This window comes from Peromyscus eremicus, chromosome 2, assembly GCF_949786415.1.
Source record: "Peromyscus eremicus chromosome 2, PerEre_H2_v1, whole genome shotgun sequence".
NCBI classification, from domain to species: Eukaryota; Metazoa; Chordata; class Mammalia; order Rodentia; family Cricetidae; genus Peromyscus; species Peromyscus eremicus.
This window is the reverse complement of record NC_081417.1, coordinates 60,917,221-60,945,111: the sequence shown is the minus strand read 5'-3', so window position 1 is coordinate 60,945,111 and position 27,891 is coordinate 60,917,221.

Sequence of the window (27,891 nt, the reverse complement as noted above, 5' to 3'; positions counted from 1 at the left end):
AATAAACACAGTAAGTAATCAGGCACATAGTAAATTTACTCTGTGATGTAGGTATTTTTATTCTCATTTACTAGAGGAAGAAATAATGGCAGATAAATGTTGTGTAACTCCCCAAATCCAAATAATAATCTTCATTGGTTTGAGGAGTCATGTAAGCTGGCACTTTTTAACAGGTAATCTCACTTGGGAAACAGAACTAAGGGTCCATCTTCATAGATTTAAGTAGGATAGACTTTTCCTTATAATTACATTTTATATTTTTTCTCTCTAAAATATTGAAAGGTAGAATGAAGGTTAACTTAATGTACTTTCAGACTATATTATAAAAAAACCAAGTTTGTTCAAGTGCTTCATAAAGAGTCTAATACAGAGACTATAATATTAATACAAATATAAATTTACAAATGTAAGTGTGAATGGGTCTTCCAAACTCAGCACATTTGAAAATACTTTACCCATTTCCATAGCGTATCCAGCTGTGAAGGCAGTTGAAGCTGTACCTGCCTGCTTTGGGCTATCCTTCTCTGAGGATGGTGGTTGTACACTCACCCATTTGCCTGCTCTCTTGCTGTTAGGCCTGTGGCAGTCTGGACTTCCTTCTGTTTGGGATGCAGTGTGTTGTTTTGGAGCCTGCCCAAGCCACTCTCCTAAACTAATCTCACATGTTTCAGGCTCATTAACTCTATACTCTAACAAGTTAAGTTCATTTGAGTTACATTTGTTAATTTACTCTGCCAGGGAATTACTCATGCTGGATGTGTGTGTGGTTATGCCTTAGTGGCCTGTGAGAGATCGTTGTATACTACTGGAGAGTGATTTTACCAATGTGAAGAATTTGATTTCACCCATTTTACCCAGAACACTAGAATATCAGCATTCTATACTTGACTTTATGTATCCAGAAACGAATTTTAAATAAAACAAAACCATTAAGGCTGTAGAGAAAATCAGCACATTTAGGGACCAGGTATTGTGATGTGGACATTACAGCATTAAATCATTAAATAATTGATTTGAGCGAAATAATAGCCGAGCCAACATCCATTGTGGTTCAAGCAGAATTATCTTTTAAAGTTTTCAGAATGCAAATTGTGCTAGTCTTCTGTACACCCAGATAAAACACAAGAATATTTCAAGAGCACTTTAGGAGAGCTCACCTCCCTTGAAGTGAGCTTTGAAGGTGGACTGTTTTTTGTTTGTAAGAACAATGCCTGAATTTAATTTGAAAATCTGAGCCAAATTCTGACCCAATGAGCAATATCAAACATTGCTATGATTATGTAGAAACTGATAGCTTTCAAAGAAGAGGTTTCTTTGTGTCTGTTTCTCTCTCTCTCTCTCTCTCTCTCTCTCTCTCTCTCTCTCTCTTTCTCTGACACACACACACACACACACACACACACACACACACACACACACACATGGGAGGGCGGGAGCTATAGACTCAAATTACAGGAGCTGTTGCTGAGGGAACTGTCTTGTGTGGTTTGCAGAATAAACCCCACTAGAGAAAACCAAATCTCCATCAGTTTTCGGCAGTGTCCATGTGTGACTAAGAGGAAGGACTTGTAGTAAATACACTCAGCTGACACTGAACCTTGGGTAATTGAAGTCAAGTGTTGAACACTCTCCATGAGTGCTTAAAGTCCTGCACACAGCCAGAACCCAGTGTCTTTTCCCACAGCGTGGGAAATGGAATGAGAAGAACCAAGATTCATTGACTCAGGGAGGGCTACATGCCCTGGCCAGCAGGGCTTCAACGGGAACTTGACCACCCTAAGGACGGAATGATAGGGACAGGAGACACAAAGAAAATACACCAAGACAATATTCTGATCAAGGTGCAACTTTATTTTTCTCCAGGAGGGTTTATATAGTTCCTGCAGGGTGGGAGGAGCAGGAAGCTGTTATCTGCATAAGGGGGGGCAAGCTAACAGGATGTTTATGCAGGATGTTGACAGGGTGAAAAGGGCTCTACTCAATGTCCTGTTGCTAGGCAACCAACCTGACCGTAAGATGTTCTAGTTTCCTGTCTTATTGGGGGTCTGTGTTTTTCCACTAACTAGAGATTCTGTCCTTGTCCCTGACAGCTACAGGCTCAGAAAGACAAGAAGGAGGGAGGCTCTCAACCATCATAGGACAGAGCGGTTTCCACAATCCACATCAACTAAGGACTCCCCATTCTGATAGTGTGTGTGTGTGTGTGTGTGTGTGTGTGTGTGTGGAACATAGAAGGTGACACCAAACTGCTGTCACTCATTCCATGTAGTTCATTGTGGACATGATTCTGGTCAAGTTAATGGTGGCCCAGCGTAGTCCACTGTTGGAATCACCCAACTCCACACTGTTTTTTTTAAACCATAAGATTCTTGATAGAATAGTTTCCCCAGAATGGCATCCCTGGATGAACTCTGGTGGTGATTTTATTCAGGGTTCTAGACAGCAGAGAAGGGAAGGGTCCACAGAAAACAGTGCCCACTTAGGTCATGGCTAGTGCTTGGATTAATTCAGGAGAAATTTTATAGTGTAAGCTCAGGAAGAGACTAGATCCTATTTCTTGGCAAACTGTGAGATTTTTGAGGAATTTAGGTCTGGGATGGTAATGACTTGTTCAAGGCCACGAAGGAAACACAGTGAGGCTAGGACAGAGTGCAGATCACTGAGCTCTTTTTCCTGGCTAGCCACCCTCGACTTCCTGACTTCACCAATGTTCTTGTTCTAGTAAGGGAGAAAGCCTCCTTTAATCTGTTTCTAGAATAAAATCTTCTCTGCCATTTGCAACACTCCAGAGGATAGAAATATAACAAAATCATTGTTTTGTGTTAATACTTCCGTTTCTAGCCATCTCAGCCATCAATCAGAACTTTTATCTTGTTGCCTGAAGAGACAAGGACATTTAATTCACAACAATTTCCTCTTCCCTTTCTCTCAGCGACTCTATTAAATAAAACATGATGGATCACACTCTATATTTGCATGCCAGCTAAAACACGGCCAAGCCTCTGCCAGAGCAGCGTGAACGCGGCTGTTTCCTATCCATGACAGAGGTGAAAGGGGAGTTAGCACCAGGGAAGCTTCAAACACCGAGGCTGTGTTTCTTCATTAAGGGAAGGGGCCCAATTAATACCCAGAGTGATAACTGGAAGGTATGCTAAAAATTAATAAGTAAGTTCATATCAGCAAAGAGCATAACCCTTCCTAATTAAGTCCAGCATTTAAAAAAAATAACACTTGGGTCTTAGAGGGCAGAGCTGGGCATCATGTGGCCCAACATTCACATTTCTGAACTTGTCTTTTGAGTTAATTCCCTTCTTCCCATTGCAGCAAGAGTAAAGGCTTTTTGAATCTGCATTTACAGACAATGTTCACCTTTCTTCTTCTTCTTCTTCAGGGTGAGAGTGCCCAGGGGTGCTTGTCTTGCACATGTTTTAGAGCAACTCAATGTACCTTGCAACCTTTGGCGTACGGGGCTGTTGAGTACAGCATCAGCAGGACCTTGAGGGCTTTGCTCAGCCCAGCCACCTGGCTTTATGAAGACAGAGGATTGCATTTTACTTAGAGATTCTCTTCCACAGAGTTTATGATTTGCTGAAGACTGAAAAGAATTGATGGCGTGTGGTCTGCTGTCTGCCAGTGAGAGTGACATTTCATTCTTCCATTTACTCATCCAAGAGATCCTATTTTGGCCGAGGATATGAAAATGAGCTAGCTGCAATATCTTGCTACAAGAAATTTACAGATGGTGTGAGGTTTAAATAAACAAGCAATTATAAATGTATGTTAAGAACCATTAGAGGATGACCCAGATTCTGCCGGACCACACCAAGCAGTTCAGGACGCAAGTGAGGGTTTAGGAGAGCCTTCTGGGGGAAGTGTAGTCCAGACTGCAACCTGGAGGATTCAGGGGAGCCTGTTCAGTAAAGCACTGGGGGTACCTGAAGGCTCAGTCTGAGGTGAGTCATTCAAGGGAACTGTTGTGCCCCTCAAGGGCAGCGGGCTGGATAATTGACAGCGGTAAAGGAGCTGGGAAGAGAAAGGGGTTCGGGCCTCAGGAGTGATATTAGACACTTTGGGCTTGTTGCTCATTGCAGTGAGAAACTACTGAGTAATCATTAGAACAAAAACGATGAAGGGAAGTTTGTGCTAAGGAATGTGCATAATAAATAGTATAGAATTAAGAGAATTTGAAAAAGATACCACCATCCCCAAACTGCTCAAGCTTGGGATTTCTCCCTGTGCCCTTTAGCCACAATTTACCAGAAGGATTCTTAGTTTATTTAGACTTGGGAAAATTCTTAGAAATTGTACTGACTTACTTGCTCACCAAAGTTCACAGTGTTTCCAAGTTTCAAAAGTATAATTCTCCATTGATACGGTCCTTAGATGGACAATATGATGCTGCTAGCATGGCTGGGTTACCTTTTCTATATTAGAACAATGATTTAATACCCTAGTAAATCCTTTTCTTCTCTCTTTCTCTGTGTGTATGTGCCTGTGTGTGTTTATGGATGTGTGCACGTGAATGTGAAAAGCAGAGGTTGATATCGGAGTCTTTTGGATTTGCTTTCTATTTGATTCAGGATCTCAATGGAACCCAGAACTTGCTGATACAGTATCATAGCTTTAGTTGTCAACTTGACACACTTGGGAAGAAGAAATCTCAACTGAGTTGTCGTCTCCATGGGATTTGCCTGTGGGCATGTCTGCGGGGCCATTTTCTTGATTGTGAAATGATATAGCAATCTGTGGTAGCCACTGTAGGTGGTTCCATCTTTAGGCAGGTGGACTTGGGCTGTGTCAGGAAGGTAGCTGAGTAAGCCAGAGGGAGCAAATCAAGAAGCATCGTTCCTTCATGGTTTCTGCTTCATGCTCCTGCCTTGTGTTCTTGCTCTAATGACTCCTTCCCTGGCTGCTTTTGTCCGTGTTTAGTCCCAGCAACAGAGGAACAAACCGGAACACACGGGTAATCTGGCCAGCCGTCTTGCTTTGGGTATCCCGTCTCTGCCTCCTCAATGCTGGGATTATAGGTGGCAGGACACTCACCTGGCATTTAAATGGGTTCTGGGGATCCAAACTCTGGTCCTCATGCTTGCTGCCATGGAGCAAGTGCTTTAACCAATGAGCCATCTCCAAGGTCCCTAGCAAACTTTTGGATCACAGTAACCAAACAATAATAAAAAAACCCCCAAAAGCCAGATTCATACATTCTAATATAGTCATACAAAACACATGGCTACACACAGTAAGTTCCACAGGGAAAGAGAGGTGGGGGTGGGGTGGAGAGAAGACCGTGGTTGAGGTCTAGTAATAAATAAATAAATGAACCCTGAAATAAACACATCAATAAATAAACACAGAGGATCCATATTATAGTACACTCTACCAGTAATACCGCATCCAAAACACAGAGTGTCCTCCGGAGGGTGATAATGGGTGAGCTCTTGTAATAGACCTCAAAGGCTGTGGAAGAGCTGGGACAGTTCACTGTGCAGTCTGCTCATGTGGTGACTTGTTCCCCAAAGAAACACAAAACTTTACATTTAGAAGAAGAACAATAAAACTATACAGTGCCCACAAAACGCAACTCACATGTTATGGTGACACCATCCCGCTTTTGAAAGCCAGTTTTAAAGTCGGCACACACTGTTCCAAGGCAGACCCTGGCTCCTCCCCATTATGAACTGACAGGGCTCTCTCTGTATTTGGAAAGCCCAACAGAATGACATTAAACCCAAACCAATCGACTGAACATTAACACAAAACCTCATTTCTTCTAGTCAATTAAAACACCCCCAAACACCCAGTAAGTTACAACAAGCCAAATACCCACGGTGCTGGTTAGTTTCGATCAACTTGATGCAAACCTGGGAAGAGGGAATCTCTCTAGGGAAATTATCTCCATTAGACTGGCCTATGTCTGTGGGCCATTAGTTTCTGCTTTTGTTTTTTTGAGGCAGAGTTTCTCTAGGTAGCCCTGGCTGTCCTGGAACTTGTGATGTAGAACAAGTTGGCCTCAAACTCACGGGGATCCACTTGCCTCTACCTCCAGAGTGCTGTAATTAAAGGCATGCACCACCATGTCCCACATGTCAGGTTTCCGGGGGCATTTTCTCAGTTGCTAATTGGCGGGGGAGGACCAAGTCCCTGTGGGAAGTGCCACCCTCAGGCAGGGGGCCTTGGGTTGTATGAGAAAACAGTAAGCCAGTAAACAGTGCTCCTCATGGACTCTGCTGAAGCTTCTGCTCCAGGCTTCTTAGCTTCTCTAGATAATGGGCCGTAAGGTATAAGATCAATAAGCTCTTTTTTCCAAGTTGGTTTTGGTCATGGTGTTTATCACCGCTATAGAGATATAAACTAGGGACCCCGAAGACCAGGGCATTTTACTCGGCTGGCTCAGCATTTTAATGGTGGGAATTGGACCCTGTGACCATGCTTTGGCACTGTTCATGTGGGATCCCATTTGTCCTGCAGACTTGTTCTACTGCCAGAGGAGCCTCAATTCTGCCTGGGAAGTTTCACACAAATTAAAATCTTTACCGAATCTGATTGAAGGGAGGCGACGCAGGACGTTAACAGCATCCAAGCCACCCGTGTGGTTAAAATGACTTCAGCCTTTAAACTATTTGGCCCAGAAATCCCAGGCTATCTTGCTTAACAATCAGCAGTTCAGGTCTGAATTATCAGAAGCTCGACAAGACCTTAATATTTCAAAATTATGAGCAGTTACTTCCAGGGGCAAGTCATATTATTGAATTATGACCAATTTATTATCACAGGGGAAAGCAAGTGTAGCCTGACATCTTAAAAAATGTCCCAACTACTGCTTTGTAATATAGGAAGAATAAAACTACATGTACTTTGCCATAGCACCAATCTCATCTCGATCCCCCAGCTTCCCAAATTCCACCCATTAAAAGAGAATAAGAAAGAAAGACCCAACTATGGTCTCAACAATTCTCCCTCATATAAATCCTCCTCATTCTCGCTAATTGGACTCCCAGAGATCCACCCGGGGCCTAGTCCTGGATCTCTGCATCCAGATCCCTCAGTAGTTGGATGAGGTTTCTAGCTCGACAATTAGGGTGTTTGGCCATCCCATCACCAGAGTAGGTCAGTTCAGGCTGTCTCTCGACCATTACCAGTAGTCTGTTGTGGGGGTATCTTTGTGGATTTCTGTGGGCCTCTCTAGCACTTTGCTTCTTCCTGTTCTTATGTGGTCTTCATTTACCATGGTCTCCTATTCCTTGTTCTCCCTCTCTGTTGTTGATCCAGCTGGGATCTCCCTATCCCCCAAGCTCTCTTTCCCTCGACCCTCGCCCTTCACTACCCCCACTCATGTCCAGTATATGAGCGAGAATTGTTGAGACCAAGGTTGGATAAAGCACAGGGACAAATAGCCAAATGAACGGAAACACATGAAATATGAACCAATGGCTGAGGGGTCACCAACTGGATCAGGCCCTCTGAGTGGGTGAGACAGTTGATTGGCCTGATCTGTTTGGGAGGCATCCAGGCAGTGTGACCGGGTCCTGTGCTCATTGCATGAGTCGGTTGTTTGAAACCTGGGGCCTATGCAGGGTCACTTGGCTAGGCCTGGGAGGAGGGGACTGGACCTACCTGGACTGAGTCTACCAGGTTGATGTCAGTCTGCCGGGAAGGCTTTGCCCTGGAGATGGGAATAGGGGGCGGGCTGGGGGGAAGGTGAGGGAGGGCGGGAGGGGGGAGAACAAGGGAATCCGTGGCTGATATGTAGAACTGAATTGTATTGCAAAATAAAAATTAAAAAAAAAAAAAAAAGAAAGGACTAGAGGACAGTAAGCCTGGGGGTAGAGGGCCAGCTACAGAACGTGCTGCCTTGCTTCCGGCACAGAGTGGGGAGGACACACTGGGTATTTTGTGCCTTAAATGCAAAAGACTAAGAAAAGCACCCTTGTTAGCCTTAGGAGAAAAGAAACAAAGAGGATGCCACCATGAGGGAGTATTCTGCTGTAAGCAGGTAGCTTTCTTCCCGGAAGAGACCCATCCCCACCCCCTTTGGATAGCAGATGCTGGGTCTGAGGTGTAGCTCAGCAGTAGAAAACTTGTTTAGCATCCATGAGGCCCTAGGTTCATCCCTACCCCTGCAAAAGGAAAAAAGTATCAAATACTCAAATGCACTCTTTAGAGTCAGGCACAGTGGCACACACTCACTGATCTCAGCACTTGTGAGAGTGACATGGGAGTCTTGTGAGTTCTAGGCCAGCCTGAACAATATTGACCCTTCTCAAAAAAAAAAAAAAAAAAAAAGAAAGAAAAGAAAGACCCAACTAGTACTTCTCAGCAGCATCCAGCTCTCCTCAGAAGTATTCAACATCTTAGAAATTATGTACAGTTCCTTTTCATTTTTTGATAATAAGCTAAACATGGCTTGAGAATTTGTGGGGCTGAGGGAAAATAACTCATCCAAAATTATTTCTGAAAATTTCTTTTGGTCAGAGAGCAGGGATCCAATTAAAAAATGCAGGTATGCGTTAGTTTGTTGTTTTGCATGCTTTTCAAACTTTAAACAACCTTTGGTGACTTTGTCTGTGTGAACCTCAGTCACTGCTGCTGGGAGGCTGAAGTGTTTTCTGTCCTTTTCTATATATGTAAGAGCTAAAAAGGTACCCCCTCCCACACCAGTGGTCTGTTAGAGCCAGAAAACATCTCTGATGAGGTATCTTCTAGTTGAGCTGGGTGGCTTCCAAGGAGGGTGTGTGAGCATCATGTGGTGATTTGAATGAAGCTGGCCCCCATAGGCTCATGTATTTGAATGTTTAGTTCCCAGTTGGTGGAACTGTTTAGGAAGGATGAGGAGGTGTAGCCTTATTGGAGGAGGTGTGCCATTGGAGTTGGATGTTTCAAAAGCCCACAAAAGGCCCAGTCTCCAGCTCTCTGCCTCCTGTTTGTGGATCAGATATAATCTCTTAGCTACTGCTCCAGTGCCATGCCTGCCTGCCTGCTGCCATACTCCCTGACGTGATGGTCATGGACCCACCCTCTGAAGCTGTAAGCAAGCACCCAATTACATGCCTTCTTTTTATCAGTTGCCTTGGTTATGGTATCTCCTCCCAGCAATAGAATAGTGACTAAGACACATCAGAACTAAAATGTTTGCATTCTTCCTGAAGTTTACTGATCTGGTTGCATTTGTATTTTGAATATTTTATACTATTTTCAAATAAAGTTTTTACTTTCTGTGGTTTTAGTGCAGTCTTTAGTTCCTTGCATTGACCGTCCTTTAAAAATGATGATGATGATGATGATGATGATGATGATTAATCTTGCTGGCAAGTTCTCTTTCATCTTCTCATGAGCAGGACTCAGAAGATGTCTTCTGAATGAGTCTCACACAACACCACGGAGTTCTGCTCTGGAAGTCCTTCATAGTCACTGAGGCACTGGAGCTTTAGCCCTGCTCACCCGACACTCTTTTTTTTTTTTTTTTTTTTTTTTTTTGGTTTTTCGAGACAGGGTTTCTCTGTGTAGCTTTGCACCTTTCCTGGAACTCACTTGGTAGCCCAGGTTGGCCTCGAACTCACAGAGATCCGCCTGGCTCTGCCTCCCGAGTGCTGGGATTAAAGGCGTGCGCCACCACCGCCCGGCTCACCCGACACTCTTATATACTTCTGTACATCTTGTGAGAAACTTCTTCCTCCTGTGCAATAGTCTAGGCCAGAAGTGCTGATCCTTCTGGTTCTGCCCTGATGAATTTCAGACATGGCTGCAGTTCACTTCCATGGGAATTCACAGGCCTGTAAACAGGCTAGGGCCACTGGGAATGGACTGAGAATTCTGAGCCATGCTGTGGCAGTCCTTTGGCTGTCATCTCCTAGGGTCCCCTAGGGGAGGTGACCACACAGAGGTGTGTAGACATCTCTCTTCTCTTGGGAGGGAACGGACAGCTCCTTCTGAGTCTTAAATTCCCTGTTGGTGCGGGCTGGTGACCACAGCTCTGTAGCAGCCCCCATAGTTGTAGCAGTTAAGAGGTGCCCTACATGCTTGCTGGAGAAGATACTATTTCTTGGGGGTTAGTGTATAAGCTCTTACACACTCAGGCCTTTAAGCCCTAACTCAGAATTTGTTTCCTTCTTTGAAATTTTCTATTGTCTGGTCCTCAAGTCATTGTCCCTTATTTTAGTTCTCTGTCCACTTTGGGGGTAGGATATGGGATGTATGCAGTCCTGGGCTTGGGGGCCCTCCACTGACTTTTCAAAGAAGGTTGGTTTTACTTGGCCCAAGTGCTTGGCTCTGCTTGTTGGGTCTGCCAGTCTACCTTAGGATTCATTATACTAAGCATGCATGCATGTGTATTCACATGTATATGTAGAGTACACATATAAGAAGTGAATGGTTCTCAGTTATCTCATCAGTAATAAAGGCCTTACAAGGCTCATTGGCTCTTCTTGGCCTCAGCATTTCATCACACCTACTGGAGGTCATGCATAAGCAGAGATCCTGTAGACTCTTGAATAGTCTTCATACAAACCTCTTGGGTTCATTTACTTCCTTTGCTAGCCTAATATGAGACTGAATTTAGAAGCCAAAGCAGATAGATAACTTCCATGTAAGTGTCATGCTGAACCTGACTGAGGCTCACCATATCTCACACGTCTTATTGCTTTCCACGTCACTTGCTATAGATTGACTCAGAGAATGTTGTGTCAGTCTAGAACCCCAGACCATCCTCACTGCCCTGCAGTCTCCGAGAAAACCTTTAGATGTATACCGCACAGTTCCCTTAGGATTTACAATTTTTTTCAGTTAATGTTTACCTAAATTGAAGTAAACTTTCTAAGAAGCAAATGGCTGAGAATCTTCACATGTAGCTGTTGATGGTGCAGTGTTGGAAGTGAGAGGAGTCTTAGCCCTTCAGGACCCAGAGATGCGCAGGGCACCAGGCTGACTGTCAAGGCAAAGGTGATGGATAGGTTTGCACAAGGGAAGCAGTTATTTCAATAAGGTTTATCTGAGTTAGCCCAGAATAAACAGCTGCTGTTCTCTACAGGGAGTGCCATTTGACATGAATGAAGACAAGGACAATGATCAGGTCTGAAAGACAGTTAATTGAAAAAGAGTAGCCTGCTCTGATCTGAAGAGTGAGCTCCTTGGGAGGATTCAGGTAGCCAGAGTGAGTCAAATGCTTTCACATAGAAGAATTTTCCCAGGGAGACAACAAACACCGGACTTCATTGACCTCAAATCAGGAAAACGTTGACCTCACAGCCACTTAGAGGCGCTGGTTTCCAGGTGGTACATCTCTTAATTGCAGTGCTCATTAAGATGGCAAGTTCTTTTCCTGTTAGGTCTATGGAAGCTTATAACATCAGAGAACAGGAGAATGAAAGAGCAGGTATTGAATACTTAATTCCCCACCCCCTTTTAACCAAATAGCTCAGGCTTTTGGTTGAAAGCTAGAGATTTTGGTTAAGGACTTAATGCTCTTTTGCTTGGATCTGGGAATCAACGATGAGCAGCATCTATCTTGGAGTAACGAACGTTAGTTCTGTCTGAATGGCAAAGTAGTCACACACCACCCATTCTCTACTTTGTCACCCTCGTCTGCTCAGTGTCTGCTCTTCAGAAAAGCTGTCGGACCTCCACTCTGATGACATTAGTGTTTCCTTCCTTCTGTCAATAGTTGCCTGTATATGTTTTCTTTTATGATATGTAGTGTTACATGAAGTATTGTTACCTGTCCACCCATCTTTATAGTGTAGTTGACTGTGACCTTGATCCTTATGAAGTCGGAAACTTTGTTTAAAGTTTAAGCACTAGCACCCAGGCTAGTGCTTAAAGTATTGAAATGAATATTCAAGTACACCGGACAAGGATTTTCACATTTCTCTTTAATAAACTGTGTTCACTTTCCCACCTGTTTTGAAAGCTACTTTATTATATATTTCTTCTATTCATTTATGATGAAGTAATAAGAACAGACAAAATATTATATATAATCAAGAAAATGCTAATGATAGAAGTTTTTTTGTGTGTAGAAACATCAAAAAGTCAACATGTTCATTGTAAATACAAATATTTTATAAAAAGCAAGTTTGAATAAATTATGGAATAACTACCATAAATTTCATCAAACAATTGACTTGTGTAATTGTGTCAGGGTGGTTAGCTTTCATAAATGATCCTGCTATAACTTACCATACATTTAATTACAAGTTAACATGCACTTGTAAGGAATGACAGAGACCTGTGTGTCTTCAGCCAGTTTCTTTCCCCTCCCTCCCCTTCTCCTCCTCCTTTTCTTCTTTTTTTGACAGTTTCAAATAAAACTGCTGTTGAGTGTTGTATGCAGGTTTCTGTGTGAATGTGAGATCTCATTCCTTTTATCTTCACTTTTCAACAAAGCACATTAAAGGGAGAAAGAAGGAGTTTCAGCCTTTTCTGCCTGAAATGCATGGCAAAACTAATTTTAAAGGTTTTGTGACCTTTTGGAATTTGTGGATGGACGTTGAGACAAACTGACCCCACATATCTCTTGGTGTGGTGTACTGAGGATACAATATCATTTATGTTGTATTCCTACCCCAAACAATTTGTGTGACTTGAGTCTAATTATGGGAAAATCAGGAAACCTCAGTTGAATAACATTCTTCTTAGTAAGTGGTCTACACAGTAGTCTCCTCTAATCTGTGGGGGATCCAGGATCCTCAGTAGATTTCTGAAAGTGCAGATGCCATCAAACCCCACATATCCGCTGTACTTTTCTATACAAGGGACAGTTTTCTGTCCTAATTTTTCAGAACAGGTCCCTGGATCAACAACAAGCTCTCTGAACAGGTGTATGGGCTAAGGATGTTTTGGAGAAAAAAATCAAGGGAGGACAGGGAAAGAATATGATGCAGAGAAATTTGTATAAGACATCACCAGTTATTTGGCCCCAGGAACGCTGTGAATGCTAAAATGAGTGCCTGCAGGAGAGTGTAGCACTACACAACTGTAACCCCAGGATTCAGGAGGCCAAAGCAGGAAGGTCTTGAATTTGAGATGAGCCTGGGATATCTAGAGAGACTTCTCACACAACAAGAAAAAAATGTGGTGAATATTTTTAGAAGAGCCAAAAGTAATCTGGAAAATTACATGCATTTTTAAACTAGGTAATATAATTTTGATACAAAATGGAAGTATTAAGACACAACACAAAGAATATGAGGTAAGACTAAATAATCACTATAATTTAGGCTGAACTGTATTGTAGTTCTAGGAATTAATATTAATTTTAAGGTATGATAGTACTGTGCCTACATAAGAGAATATCCTTTCTTAGGAGATTCATGTTGAAATATTTTTTTATGAATGTCTTGACATCTGCAATTTAAATATGGTTCAGAAACTATTTGGAATATTTAATTTTCATGTTAAATTTCCTTAGTGATCTTCCTTATAAGGTACAGCCTGTGCTTAGAGTCCATTATACTATTTAGATTCCATAAAAATGTTTTTTTTAACATCTTTTAAAATCAAACATAAAAAGGGAATTCATAAGCCTAAGAAATGTTTTAGTAAACAATATTATCCACTAATATTTATACAGACACAGTCATAAAATATAATCCCATTATTTTGAGACAAAGTCTTACTCTGTAGCCAAGGCTGGCCTAGAAGTCATGATGTAGGTATGGTTGATCTCTCAAGCTCTGTGTTGGGATTACAGGCACAAACCACCAGGCCTGGCATAATTTAAACAGACTTTTGGAGGAAGAGGCACATGAAGTGCATAGGGCTCCTGACAGTTATACAGAGACACAGAGAACAGTTTCTGCATGATGCCCTTAAACATGATCCTTCTATGTAAAAGTCTTTGTTTTTTGATCTAAAAGAGGATTGGACACATATGGTTTTATATGTGCCCGGTGAGTGGATGTATGAATTAATGCATGCATGGATCCCTTCCTGCAGAATTGTTCTTCCTTAGGGACTCAGTTTGTCTAATCTGTACTTCTCTCATGGTACTTGATGGCCTTACCATGTGTTCCATGCTACAAAGCCACAGTCCACTGAGGCAGGCAAAAAATAAATCCACAGTTCATTCATGTCAAATGCTAACTGAGCAAAGGAGAAGTAAAGTGTAGGACTGGAACACAAATCATTTGTCGAACGGGCAAGCCCTGGGTCAGTGTTGAGAAAGAGATTGTGCTTATCTGTGAAGGAGCAAGAATTCATGACTAATGCAGGCAGAGTGTTCACACAGGTAAGGCTGCAGAGCACGGACACCGGAAGCCAAGGCGAGGCAGGCAGAGTGTAAGACAGGTAAGGCTGTAGGGCACAAACACTGAAGTTTAGGAGACGCTCAGGGCATACGGGGGAAGAGTAAGCAGTCTAGCTGGCGTGAACCACAGAGCACATCAAAGACTTAACAGGACAAACGAACAGGGTCTTGGAGATGGAAGTAACTCTTAGGAGCCTAGATCAGTTGGGGCTGTGCAGGTCTGGGGTAAAATGAGGAAGGGAGGAGGCAGAGAGGCTCATTCGGTGTTTATTTCAGCAGCTCACAGGGTCGTGAGGGGCCCTGCAATGTACTGTGGGTACATTGTAGGTGAGACAGTCAAGGCAGATCTCATTTTGACTGTGGAATCAGGGGCAAAGATTGTTCAGGCAGCATTTCAAGATGTTGACTCCTGAAGACTGAGAGACTTACATTGCCACTCCAGAGAAGAGGAAGTCAGGATGAGCAGCCACTTTGAAGGTGTTGAAAGATGATGAGCTTGGTCTGTCTGTTCTCAGTATAAAGAATCATAGAGCGACCTGTGTTATGCGGGATTCTAAGAGAGAAAGAGAAATCAGAAAAGAGTGACGGGCTGGGGAGAGGACTCAGTGGGTGAAGTGCTTGCTGTGAAAGTTCAAGGACCTGAGTTCCGATCCCCAGCATCTCTCTCTGAAAGATGCTTCTATAACCTCACTGCTTAGGGTCAGACACAGATGGCCCCTAGGGGCTTGCTGGCCAGCTAGTCATGCCCAGTTAGTGAGCCTGGTTTCAATGAAAGATCTGTCTCAAAACAAAACAAAACAAAACAGAACTGGAAGGCAACTGAGGAAGACATAATGCTAACTTACTGCCTCCACATGTGTGCAAAGACCTGTGCACAAACATGTGAACACACACATGTATACGACACACACACAAAATATAAATTAGAAACAGGGATACAGGCTTATATGGCGGTATGACTCAAGAACTGGGCAGGCATTATAGGTTGGAAGGAAAGAGAGGAGAAAATGTTGAGGTTACAGTTAGAAGTGTTGAGGGAGTCTCAGCCATGTTACCCAAAAGTTGGCTATGGGATTTTGTGCTTTGTCAGGTAGGAACTGCATTCTAAGAGCATCATACAAACTGATGCAATTGCTAGAAGGAGATAAATAGCTGTCCCGGGTCTCTCTTGCCTTTCTCATCCGGACAGCATGGTTACTAAACAGGAAGTCATGGACGGGCAGGAGTGAGAAGTCCATTGAACTGCAGCTGTCCTATGGGTGTGACACGATGAGGTCTGAGCTTCAGGGAGAGTGGCAGACCCGATGCTTGGAAGACGCTGCAGGTGGAGGAGAGGGCACGCTGCTACAGCAGACAGGTTAGGAGGAGGCTGCGGCTGTGAGAAGTGTTTTCAGGAAACAAATGCCAGACACTTTCCACGGCAGCACGACTCCTCAATGGGCTTGTTTAGCAGGATCTCTCTCCCTAGAGGCAGAGTTAATATGGGACAAATGGGCTTGAATTGTGGAAAACAGGGGAAAGAACGGTCTTCGTATCTATTAACAGGTCTGATGGAAATGGAATATGGGAAAGTCATCTTCAGCCTCGACATTTCAAACTGAGCCAGGTACCGAGACACCCTACTCCATTATTCAGAAATAAAAAGATGATTTTCAGATTTTAAGTTTTTAGTCATGTTTTTAAGCAGCAGAAGGTGACATTGGCCCAATTTGATGTTCCCCTTTTAATGGAAGAATTTAAAAGGCATACTGAATTGGACCATCTGAACTTATGCTTTAAAAAAGCCAGAGACTCCTTCCTTTGTTCCACTTTTTTTTTTTTTTATATTGGGATCCTCTTACACGTGTATGTGAAATGAGAAGCTGTTTTCTCACTGCATGGAGGCTTGGCTGATTTGTTTTGAGCACATGAGTTGATAGGTAAGGACGCTGCACACCCAGCAGTGAGCATGATCTTTGTTGGGAGTATATGGCAGAGCAGTTTGCAAGCACTCAGAATTTAAAAGCAATCTTGTTTTCATATGAATGTTAAATTTTGCTAGGTGCGCCACTAAATGACTTTTGCCAGGATTCACTGTTATTTGAACTGAATAGGTTTCCTTAGGATTCCAGGAGCTAATCATAGTTCATATGCTACTACTCAGGCTCTAGTCAGTTCTGCTGGTGTAAACACCTGCTCTCACTGTTACAGTGTGGAAACACTGGCAGGGATCAACTCAGTATTTCTGTAATTTCAGGGGTGTTTCTCTTCCTCAAATGTGATATATATATATATATATATATATATATATATATATATATATATATATACTCTCACACACATACATAGACATATATACATACATATTATCACTACAAAGATTTTAAGAACTTGCTTTGCACAGTAAGATGTGAAGCAGTGTTTTAGGCTGGATAAAGGTTTCCATTTCTTCAGCCCTTCTTGTAGTATCATTCTAGGTCTGTGTCCTTTATCACAGGACTCTGTAAAACTATCCTCCCCACCCCACTGACCTTATGCCAATACACCAGCCCGAAGGAGAGGCCTTAGAAGGCCTTGTGTACTTCTCCTGATGCTACTGACAAGAAAGTCAGAGATGATAATATGATGCTACAAAATGCTGAAAAAGCAGCAACAGCAAAGTACTGACTTTTAATCTAGAATTCTATACAAAATGACTAAACACCATTCAAAACTAAGGTCATAATAAAAATGTTTAGACAATCAACAAAACTCAACTAATTAAAGTGAAGGAAAATATTAAAGGGTGGTTGTTATTCAAGTAGAAAGGAAGTTATTCTAAGTGGACAGCAAAATGTATAAGAAAAATGAAAAACCATGTTAATAACTGTATTAAGTAAAAACAAGAATATTATCTTCCAAAGCCCATTTGTGGAAGTTCATGGAAAAGAGGGAGAATGAACAAGAGTCCTTGAGGGTACAATGGCTTTTCTCTAAAGTTGACAGAGGGTATTAGCTTACAGTCTAGACGCCATAAGAATAGAATTCATCATTAAACAAGACTTTATTTTTTGATAATTTCATTGATGTACATAATCATATTTAATTATTCCTCATATTTCCCCACACTTCCTCCCTGCCCATATGTGCATTGATGTGGGGCCATCCGTTGGAGCATGGGGCCACCACTATCCACATCTTTAAAAGAGAATGATTACTCTTCCTCTAGCAATTGTGTATTGCCAGTATCTCCTACTAAGGGATGAGTTTGGGAGATCATCTATCCCATCAATGCTCGGATTTTGGCTGGCTTGATCTTATGCAAGCCTTGTGTAGGTAACCACAGCAGCGGTGAGTTCCTCAGCGCAACAGTCATGTCCTATCTAGAAGACAGCTCCTCCTAGTATTCTTCCCCATCCTTTGTCTCTTATATTCTTTTGGCTTTCTCTTCCATGGTGGTCCCTGAGACCTTTGAGAAGGGCATCAATACTATTGCCCTCTTTAGGGATGAACTCTCAATTCCTTATTCTCATACTTTGACCAATTAAGCAACTCTCTACTGACTTAGACCCACTGCAAAAAGAAGCTTTCTGACCAAGGTTGAGACCTAGGTCTGTAGGTGTACATATAAACACTTAGAAGACAATTTGATGGCATGGAAAGATAACAACAGCAGGTCCTACCCACTGGCCCATGAGCTCCTTAGCCATAGGCTCTTGACTAGGATTATGGTACTAGGCATGAAGTTCCCTCCTATGGAGCAGGCCTCAAATCCAACCAGAAACCTGTTTATTACCCCACAATGATTGCGTCACTACTGCAGCAATGGGCACATCTTGCATGGCATTTTGGTATTGCAGCATACAGGATCCAATGCAAGGTAAGATCTTTGACGTTTTTTCTTACCCAGCAGCTGGCATAGCACCTTTCTGTACTATGAAAGAAGCTATCAGGGAGGACATTACCTGATCAATTTGAAATTGATTTCAGCAAAAGGATCTTATCATCTAGTTATGGTAGACAAATAAGAGGAATGGTAATAGCCTCTGTTGTTTTAGAGACCCCCAGGCCCTCCCAGAGCAGTAACTCATAAATCAGTATAATACACCTTCTACTGTGAAAATCATCATTTTTAATCACTTTAATGATATAATAAGAGTAATTATATCAGTAGCTACTGTACCTTCTTTGAGAGTAAAGCGACAAACTCAATAACCAGTACTAACTTACATTTCCCCTCATCATTTCCCCCAGGATACAGCTAGTTGTGGCACTAACCAAAAGTACAAACTCTTACTAAGTCTTACTGATTCTCATTTCCAAAAAGGCCCAAGCTCTAGCTCTTCTCCTACTGACTGCATTGAAAAGAGCTGTCTAGATCCTCAGATTTCACTTGACACACCTCAGTGAGTAACAGTCTTTAGACTGAGGGAATACTAAAAACCATAGGTCTCCAGTCTTCTTGACCTTGGCTTGAGATTTTTCCAATGCCTTTTTTTTTCTTTAAGATTTAAATGTTGCCTAGGTTTTACATCTTTTTTTTTTTTAACAGAGAAGAGTTGGTCTCAGTCACTAATTTACTGTTATCATAAGTAAAAACATTAATATGACTTCTATGTTTTGGAAGAGACAATGTAAAAATTAATAACAATAAATGTCAATATCAATAGCATTGTATGTAGATAAAGTTCTGTTATTCTGTTTTGTTCTTTATTGAACCCGGAATCCAGAAATTCTAAAGCTGGGGGAAATGTTACTGTTCACCTTGACTCAATCCTTACTGAAGACAAACAAGAGGAAGTAACTCATACAGGAGCCTGTGGAGCTAGAGTTATTAACTTGATCTGCCTCTACTGCCCCACAGCTGCCCGCACAACTATGTAGTGAAATAAAAGCAACAACCATTGGAACTTTCAGTAGCAGGTGCATTAAGCAGAATTATTTAACTTTTCATTTAAAATAGTCTTTTTTTAAAATTTTATTTTATTTTTCAATACAATTCAGTTCTACATATCAGCCACGGATTCCTTTGTTCTCCCCCCTCCCGTTCCCCTCCTCTTCCCCTCAGCCTATCCCCTATTCCCACTTCCTCCAGGGCAAAGCCTCCCCTGAGGACTGAGATCAACCTGGTAGACTCAGTCCAGGCAGGTCCAGTCCCCTCCTCCCAGGCCGAGCCAAGCGACCCTGTATAAGCCCTAGGTTTCAAACAGCCAACTCATGCAATGAGCACCAGGACCTGGTCCCACTGCTTGGATGCCTCCCAAACAGATCAAGCCTATCGACTATTTCACCCATTCAGAGGGCCTGATCCAGTTGGGGGCCCCTCAGCCATTGGTTCATAGTTCATGTGTTTCCATTTGTTTGGCTGTTTGTCCCTGTGCTTTATCCAACCTTGGTCTCAACAGTTCTCACTCATATAAACCCTCCTCTTTCTCGCTAATTGGACTCCCGGAGCTCTACCCGGGGCTTAGCCGTGGATCTCTGCCTCCAGTTCCCTCAGTCATTGGATGGGGTTTCTAGCACGACAATTAGGGTGTTTGGCCATCCTATCACCAGAGTAGGTCAGTTCGGGCTGTCTCTTGACCATTGCCAGCAGTCTGTTGTGGGGGTATCTTTGTGGATTTCTGTGGACCTCTCTACTTACTTTCTAGAGATACTTGAATTACTCCATCACTGCTGTTTTATGAGGATTTCTTTAGTAATTTCCCAGGAAATGTCTTAATTTCCACAAATCAAAAGGTCATCTTAATTCATCACCTTTTAAACATTCATTAGTAACTGCTTCTTTGAAATTTGCTTCTTCCTCTCCTCCTCCTTTTTTATTCATTTATTATTATTATTATTTTTTTTTACAGTGCTGTTGTGTGAACCTTTCCTGGGGAATCATGAATAACCATAAGGCAACGATGAGAGTCCAAAGGGATGGCTCTCCCCAAGTCTAGCTCAGTGACCCAGTGAATTTATTGGGCTTGGTTATAGAAGCATGAGTGAGAGGTTACCTACAGGAGCATGAGTGACTCCCAAACAGTGACGTCATCAACATGTCTTCCCCAGCCTGGCTGTCACTTTCCCCATCACTGCACAGATGGAGTGCCCTCCTCAGTAACATTTCATCCTTTGTATATTCTAGCAGCTGCTGAGAACTGCACACAGTAGGGAGGGAGGCCCAGAAGGGAGTAGTTGGCATCCCAGGTGAGTGTCTAATGACCCTCCCCATAAGGAAATGCAACAGTCCAGATCCTGAAGGTTTCTTGTGGGTAACCACAGCTACTCTGATTACAATGATAATGGTTATTTTGCTCAGAGGACAGAGTCCCACAACAGGGGTTTTTCTTTTGAAAACAATGCTCTCTTCTTGTTCATCTTCTTCTGGAAGTAGTCAGTTTGCATTTGATATTTTATAGGAACATCTTCCCTTCACTAGTATCATTTCCTCTCATGTCTTTATTGAGATGTAATAAATGTAAATAAACTACTTCCAATTATAGGGAAAAGGATGCTCATCCTTTAATAAAAGCATATTAAGTCCAAATGATCCTTTCAGTTAATTTCAACAAAAATTAGAATAAAGCCTCTAAACCAAATAATTATTATGATGCATAAGTGACATGTCATGTGTGTCAGAAATTTAATTAAACTGCTTATTATTTACTTACTTCATCATTACAATCGCATGAGTAAAGCTAATCACTTAGTTGCTTTTAACCACATTTAATTTATAATCTGCCATGTCCCAAACTTTACAACCATGCTTAAATTACTATAAAATAGCTAAAACCCCAGAGCAATAAAAATCTTATAGGGTTTGCATTTAGGATTATAGGATTATTTATATAATAAATCTGGATTTCTGGAACTTCTAAATTCAAAACCTTATATACAGCCAGAACTATGGCTCAGCAGGTAAAGCTGTTTGCCTGAATTCAGTCCCCATGGGTGGAGGGAGAGAGCTGACTCCTGCAAGTTGTTTTCTGACCTCTGCATGAACAAAGAATGCAGCCTTCCATCCACCTGATGCACAAACCAACTAAATGTATTTAAACAACCCTTTTGTATAAATAGCATAAGGCCATCACTCTTTTTCTTTCTTTTATTAAAAATAGGTTTTTTTCTCACATAATATACTCTGATTATGGTTTCTCCTCCTATTCTTCTCTTTATTCTTTCTAGCTCCTCCCCATCTCTCCTCCCATGTGGATCCACTCCCTTTCTGTCTCTCATTAGAAAACAGGCAAAAAAAAAAAGAGAGAAAAGAAAACAACAGGTTTCTAAGGGCTAATAGTATAATATAATATGCTATAATAATACGATAAAATATAATATGATAAAACAAAAGTTAACACATTTGATTTGGACAAAACAAACAGAAGGAAAAGAGCCCAGGAGAAGGCATGAAGATCAGAAACCCACTTGTTCCACACACTAAGGAATCCCATAAAACCAGTAAACTGGAAGCCATAATATGTACACAGAGGACCTGGTGCAGACCCATGCATGCTGCCTTAGTCTCTGCAAGTTCATATGAGCTTTGCTCATGTTGATTTAGAGGGCCTTGTTTTCCTGGTATCCTCCAATCCCCTCTGGCTCTTACATTCTTTTTGCCTCCTTTTCCTTGGTATTCCTTGAGCCCTGAGAGGAGGGATTTGATGGAGACATCCCATTTAGGGCTGAGTGTTCCAAGATCTGGCTGTGGGTCTCTGTATTTGTTCCCATTTGTTGCAGGAGGAAGCTTCTCTGATGATGACTGAATAAGGCACTGAGCTATGAATGTAGAAGAATATCATTAGGAGTCATTTTATTGCTTTCTGTCCTCAGGTTCTTAGTTACCCAAGCAGTGTTGGGTATGGGTTCATTTTGTGGAGTGAGCCTTGAGTCAAATTGGACATTGGTTGGTTACTTTCACAAGCTTTATACTACCATTCCCCTATCATATTTTCTGGCAGGACAGCACTATAGATAAAAGGGTTGGTGGCTGGGTTGTGTTTACATTTCTCTTTTGGTAGAATGTAGAAAACCTTCCCATACCAAAGACCTTAGAACATAGAGATGAAGGCTCTATGTAGGCACCAGCTGGACTTCTCCATGTTCAATGAGTTGTGTAGGTGTTGTCTTCAACATTGTGTAAGTTTGTGAAGAGCAACCTATTGTCTTGGCCACAGCCTGAGTTGCTTGGAGATTCCCATGGGAATCTTTGACCAACAACTCAATTAGATGTAACCCATTCCTGGTACTGAAAGCTTCATTTGATGATAAGAGATAAAACCATTACTCTTATTCATACTTTCTAACTGAGATGTACTGGATAATTATCTTCTAAGGTTAGTGCTTAATGCCAATTATTACAAATCTTTGTGAAAATCGAAATCAGCTGCACAGACATCTGAATATTACAGACTAGTGCCAATGCTCTTGGTCATCAGAACTAGACTGCAAGATGTATTTGCTAAAGATATCATACATTTGAGTCATAGAACATGTAAAACACAAACTGGTACTCATCTCATCTGAAACCTTCTTGTCTACTAGCTAGCTTCATAGTTCTGGAAGATGCTATGTATGCGCTACGTATGCTATCAGAGGAGAAATGTAATTATCAACATTACCCAGTTGTGAACCCTAAGAGCTACAACAATAAGTGGCCTGGAAAGATAAGCCCACCAGTGCAATAGTGGCATGATTGTTATTGTAATAATCAACTAGTTTCTGATTGGATTTAAGACCCCGACACAAGATGGAAGTCATCACTGGTACCATTACTGGGGCAAACAACCTGTGGCTAGATAGGTTATAGACTCTAGGGGGGAACCTTTACTACTCTTCTGCTAATAGAAATAATATTAAACCAACTCTTAATGACTTATTATACCCATAGTTTAGTATATCTCTTAGTCCTTATTAGAAAACCTTCTCTGTTGTTGATCCAGCTGGGATCTCCCGCTGCCCCAAGCTCTCTTTCCCTCGACCCTCGCCCTTCATTACGCCCACTCATGTCCAGGCTGTTGATGTAGATCTCTTCCATTTCTCCATCATTGGGTGATCCCCGTGTCTTTCTTTGGGTCCTGTTTTCCAGGCAGCCTCCCTGGTGATATGAGTAGCAGTCCAGTCATCCTTGTTCCACATCTAGTATCCTCCTATGAATGAGTACATACCATGTTTGTCTTTCTGAGTCTGGGTTACCTCACTCAGGATGATTTTTTCTAGATCCATCCATTTGCCTGCAAACCTCATGATGTCATTATTTTTCTCTGCTGAGTAGTATTCCATTGTGTATATGTACCACATTTTGTTTATCCATTCTTCAGTTGAAGGGCATCTAGGTTGAATAGGAGGCCATGGTAAATGAAGACCACATGAGAATAGGAAGAAGCAAAGTGCCCACAGAACAGACTGCTGGCAATGGTCGAGAGACAGCCCGAACTGACCTACTCTGGTGATAGGATGGCCAAACACCCTAATTGTCATGCTAGAAACCCTATCCAAGGACTGAGGGATCTGGATGCAGAGATTCATGGCCAGGCCCCGGGTGGAGCTCTGAGAGTCCAATTAGTGAGAAAGAGGAGGGTTTATATGAGCAAGAATTGTTGAGACCAAGGTTGGATAAAGCACAGGGACAAATAGCCAAACGAATGGAAACACATGAACTATGAACCAATGGCTGAGGGGTCCCCAACTGGATCAGGCCCTCTGAGTGGGTGAGACAGTTGATTGGCTTGATCTGTTTGGGAGGCATCCAGGCAATGGGACTGGGTCCTGTGCTCATTGCATGAGTTGGCTGTTTGAAACCTGGGGCCTATGCAGGATCGCTTGGCTTGGCCTGGGGGGAGGGGACTGGACCTGCCTGGACTGAGTCTACCAGGTTGATCTCAGTCCTCAGGGAAGGCTTTGCCCTGGAGGAGGTGGGAATGGGGGGTGGTATGGGGGGAAGGTGAGGGGGGGCAGAGGGGGGAGAACAAGGGAATCCATGGCTGATATGTAGAACTGAACTGTATTGCAAAATAAAAAAAAGAAAACCTTCTTATTGTCATAGATAGTGATTGATACAGAAATCCACAACTGATCCAAGTACAGTGACTAAGAGATGATGGAGTGTTCAGCTCTAAATGGGACATCTGTATCACACACCTCTCCACAAGACTCAAGGAGCTCCAGACGAGGGTATGGGACTACTGGAAGAGTCAGAGGTGGTAGATAATGACAAGAAAACAGTGTTTTCTAAACTCAACAGGGTAGATACATATTTGAACTCACAGCAGTTGTGAGAGAATACATAAGACCTGCACAAGCTCAAGCTAGACAGAATCCTAGCAGAGGGGTAGGAATGAAGCCCCACCCTTAGCTGAAGAGCTATGGCAATTGCAAGGGAGAACAAGACAGGATGTAACACAGTATACTGACTTACCCTGACCACAGAGTTCCATGAGCTCAGTTTGAAAGTCCAAACAAGGAAAGAATCTCAGAAGATATTTGGGGTCCTTCTAAGAAAAAGCAGAACAGCCCTAAACAATTTTAAAATGAGGCACCACCTTGTTATACCCACAGAGAGCAGACATATAAGGCCTTACTCATGCAGAAACACCACTAAGTTACCAAGAAAGGCTTTCTAAACAAAACACTGAGAATTTAAAAAACAAAACAAAACCCACAATTGCTAGGGATGTCTTTCTTTATGTTGTGAATGTGTTGCTCTGATTGATTGATAAATAAAACACTGATTGGCCAGTAGCCAGGTAGCCAGGCAGGAAGTATAGTATAAGCAGGACAAGCAGACACCAGAATTCTGGGAACAGGAAGGCTGAGTTGGGAGACGCCAGCCTGCCATCTAGGGAATAGCATGTAACAGGCACACAGATAAAGCCACGGAACACTGGCAACATATAGATTAACAGAAATGGGCTGAGTTTAAGTGTAAGAGCTAGTTAGTGGTAGGCGTGAGCTAATGGCTGAACAATTTTAAATAATATAAGCCTCTGTGTGTTTATTTGAGTCTGAGCAGCTGCAGGACCAGTGGGTGAGAGAGATTTGTCTTGACCACGGGCCAGACACGACTGGAGAAAACTCCAACTATACACAATGTCAACATGCAGGAGAGAAACTAGAGGCATCAGGAAAACAAACCTTTAAAAACAGAGAGATACACCTATTATTAGATAACACAATATATTTCTTATTTGAACCATCAATAAAATGCCACAAAAGTGGTCCATTGATGAAAAAGAAAGTGCTTTAGAAAATTGAAAATGATTTTCCCAAACTGAAAACTTCGGTAGAAGCTTTGGAAAATAACATTCAGGGAGTCATTAAGACAGAAAACCCAACTGACAAAATGATGCATAATTGGAGATAAAGATTGTGGTAATTGTGTCCCAGAAAACCAATATACAACAAATTATGACTTTCAGAAAGCCCAGACAGTGTGCAGGAGAAATTATTTTTACTATGTTACCAATAGCATGACTCGGAGCTGAAGGACTGTGGTTTGTAATGGAAAGGGCCCATGAGAGCCATGATCAGAGCCTGGCTCTCCAAGTGAAGTGTATGTGCACAACACTTCAGAATACCAGGGCATCAAAGAAGACATACAGGTGTCAGGGAAAAAGCAGCACACATATGAAATGTGGAGTGACTGTGGTGATGATTAAATGATCCATGTCATCAGCTATGATAATAATTACAGAAATCTACTCGGGATAAAAAAAAATATGAAACTGTACCACCATGAATCACAGTGTCAGTTTACAGCTGTTGCTATGGTTCTGAAGTTATAGAAAATGTATATAAGGTGATATCTCATGTAAATTACTTTGATATTAAAAGGAAAGAAGAACGAAAGCCTCATCCAATATTGGTGAAAGTCATACCTTGGTCACATAGACTGTCTGAAGAAGGGCAGAGCATCTTTCTTTGTGTGTGTGTGTGTGTGTGTGTGTGTGTGTGGTGTGGTTGTGTGTGTGTATGTGTGTAGTGTGTGTGGTGTGGTGGTGGTGGTGGTGTGTGTGTGTATGTGTGTAGGCCAGGGACAACCTCAAGTGTCATCTTCAGGAACATAATACACTTCCTTTGGGATCTCTCTTTGGTCAAGTAGACTCCAGTGTCTGGTCAGGGAAGCCCTAGGATCCTCCTCTGTGTGCTTCCCCAGCACTGGGAGTATAAGCATGCACTATTACAGCTGGCATTTCATATGGGTTCTTGGAATAAAAGTGAGGCCCTGGTGCTTCTGAGGAAGCACTTCACCTAGCTCAGGCAGAGGCATCTTTCAGGACTCCCCACTTTGTGTATTATCTCTCTGTAGCTTCTTATCTACAGAGGGTGTGGGACTGTTATCTTGAAGCACTAGTCAGAAAATCAAGTATCATTAACTAACACTATGTAAAATAATTAAATGGCAAAAATTTAATTCATGTTAATATCTTTTGATGAGTCTTGTTACCCATTTTTATGTTGTTAATTTTTAGGAGGGTCCAAAAATTGCAGCTTTCCTTTAGCACTGGAAAAAAAAGTATAATAGATGTAATTTTATCTTAAAATCTTGTAAATGCTTCAGTTTAAGGAGGCTTTAAAAATTTAATCTGATAGCTTTTGAAATCAATACAGTCCCAACTGGTAATAGCCTGACATTACCAGTTCTTGGAATGTACTGAGACAGTTTCTCTGAATGTTACTTGATGTCAGGAAAATGCTGGCAAACACACTGTGTAATTTTATCTCCCCCAGTTTTAGTGGAGTTATCAAGAAGTAATACCAACCTGGGTTAATAATGTACTTTTTCTACACACACACACACACACACACACACACACACACACACACACACACACAAACACACACACATACACACATATGCATACATACAAACACACACAGAATTTTTGTAGCTTTCAAGCAAAAAATCTCAAGAACAATCTCCTATTTGTTCCATATTTCACTTCAACTCTTTCCTTTGAAATTCTCACAAGATTTATTTTTCTAAAAGGTATTTACAAAGATTATTTTGGATTTCATGAAGTGACATAATCCTAAGAAAAGAACAACAATATAAAGTTAGAAAGCAATACTTTTGTAGTTGCTATCAAATGAAATGCTCATGTAAGTTAGATTTATGAACCAAACCTTACCCATTTTCTAGAGGCCATAATTTTACCTTTCAATACATCTCATCAAAAGAATGAGATGTAGGCAAGGATTTCAGGTTTCAGAAGGAAATAAATTGTCTAAAGGACGAAAGTGTATTGAACCAGATTGAACGGGAAAATAAAGTTTGAAAACATTGCAGTTGTTACAATAGAGTCTCTTCCTGTCACATTATAATGACGGGAATGCTTTGTAGGCATGGGATTGGCTGCAGGCCTTTGAGAGCTCAAAGGCAGAGCATTGGAATAGTTAGGATAAACTGGAAGGAGGGAGACAGCCTTCTACCATCCCAAGCACAGCCACGCTGGGTGAGCTCCTGAACGTGAGGCATTAACTTAATGTCATTGTCAAAGCTAAGAAAAGGAAACTTCATGTCCAGTTATCAGAAGCTCAGAACAACCAAAGATGTCAAGACTCAGAAGGTAAAAATAGAACTTATCCACGCGATTATTTTAAAAAAAGGTTCCCACAGAAACTGACCTTTCTGTCACAAGTATCAAGTTCTTGAGGAAAAAACCACTCTGAGAAAGCCCATCCAGGGGTATAAGTGGAGGCATAATAGT